Here is a 2082-nt window from a genome sequence, read left to right on the forward strand (position 1 = left end):
CATTCATTCTGCACTCTCAGCTTTCCCTCTGGAAGTAGATAGCATTTCTTTGTTTTTTTTGTTTGTTTTTTAATATTTTATTTTTTAGAAAAATTTTCCATGGTTCCATGATTCATGTTTTTACTTTCCCCTTCACCCCCTCTTCACCGCCCCCCCCATAGCTGATGTGCATTTCTGCTAGTTTTAACAGGTGTCATTAATCAAGACCTATTCCCATATTATTGATAGTTGCATTAGTGTGATCATTTCGAGTGTACATCCCCAATCATGTCCGCATCAACCCATATGTATAAGCAATTGTTTTTCTTCTATGTTTCCACACCGGTAGTTCTTCCTCTGAATGTGGGTAGCATTCTTTTCCACAGATCCCTCAGAATCGTCCTGGGTAATTGCATTGCTGCTAGTACAGAAGTCCATTACATTTGATTTTACCACAGTGTATCAATCTCTGTGTACAATGTTCTTCTGGCTCTGCTCCTTTCTCTCTGCATCAATTCCTAGAGGTCATTCCATTTCACATGAAATTCCTCCAGTTTATTATACCTTTGAGCACAATAGTATTCTATCACCAGCACATAGAACAATTTGTTCAGCCATTCCCCAATTGAATGGTATACCAGTTTTCCAGTTTTTTGCCACCACAAAAAACGCTGCTATAAATATCTTTGTACAAGTCTTTTTATCTATGATATCTTTGGGGTACAAACCTAGCAATGGTATGGCTGGATCAAAGGGCAGGCAGTCTTTTAGAGCTCTTTGGGCATAGTTCCAAATTGTCATCCAGACTGGTTGGATCCGTTCACAACTCCACCAGTAGTGCATTAATATCCCTATTTTGCCACATCCCCTCCAACATTTATTACTCTCACCTGGTATCATTTTAGCCAATCTCCTAGGTGTGAGGTGGTACCTCAGTGTTGTTTTGATGTGCATTTCTCTAATTATTAGAAATTTAGAACACTTTCACATGTACTACATGTACTTATTGATAGTTTTTATCTTTTTACCTGAAAATTGCCTATTCATGTCCCTTGCCCATTTATCAATTGGGGAATGACTTTATTTTTTATACAATTGATTTAGCTCCTTGTATATATGAGAATTAGACCTGTGTCAAATTTTTTGTTATAAATTTTTCCCAGTTTGTTGTTTCCCTTCTGATTTTGGTTGTGTTATTTTTGTGTGTACAAAACCATTTTAATTTAATATAATCAAAATTATTTATTTTACATTTTGTAACTTTTTCTCTTGCTTGGTTTTAAATTTTTCCCTTTCCCATAGATCTGACAAGTATACTATTCTGTGTTGAATTAATTTACTTATAGTTTCCTTCTTTATATTCAAGTCATTCACCTATTCTGAATTTATCTTGGCGTAGGGTGTGAGATGTTGATCTAAACCTAATCTCTCCCATATTGTTTTCCAAATTTCCCAACAATTTTTTTCAAATAGTGGACTTTTGTCCCAAAAGTTGGACTCTTTGGATTTATCATACACTGTCTTGCTCACATCACTTAATCTAAGTCTATTCCACTGATCCTCTCTTCTGTCTCTTAGCCAGTACCATATTGTTTTGATGACTGCTGCTTTATAAAAATAAGGAACGCTTCATGAATTTGCATGTCATCCTTGCACAGAAGCCATGCTAATCTTCTCTGTAACATTCCAATTTTATTATATGTGCTGCCAAAGTGAGCACCAGATAACATTTCTTAATATTGGACCCTTGAAATTGCATTGGACCAAGATAAAGTAATTTACCCATTTTGAATTTATCTTGGTATAGGGTGTGAGATATTGATCTAAACCTAATTTTCTCCTATTGTTTTCTAATTTTCCTAGCAATTTTTTTTCAAATAATGCATTCTTGTTCCAATAACTTGGTTCGTCAAAAGGCTTTAAAAGAATATATGCCCTTTGATTCAGCAATACCACTACTAAGTTTGTACCACAATGAAATAATAAGGAAAAATACTTGTTCAAAATTATTAATAGCCACACTCTTTGTGGTATGCTTCAATCTGCATTCAGATTCCACTTGTTCCTTCTATGGCAGTGGACAGCTTTTTTTATTATAAGTCC

General features: G+C 34.9%; 1 non-coding gene across 1 annotated transcript; it reads right to left on the bottom strand.

Moving 5' to 3' along the window:
• Positions 1-1592: 1592 nt before the first annotated feature.
• On the bottom strand, positions 1593-1699 carry LOC123250857. The gene has a single exon (XR_006506473.1). It is a non-coding gene; the product is annotated as a U6 spliceosomal RNA (small nuclear RNA).
• Between the last annotated feature and the right edge of the window lie 383 nt (positions 1700-2082).

Source organism: Gracilinanus agilis, chromosome 5 (assembly GCF_016433145.1).
Source record: "Gracilinanus agilis isolate LMUSP501 chromosome 5, AgileGrace, whole genome shotgun sequence".
NCBI lineage: Eukaryota > Metazoa > Chordata > Mammalia > Didelphimorphia > Didelphidae > Gracilinanus > Gracilinanus agilis.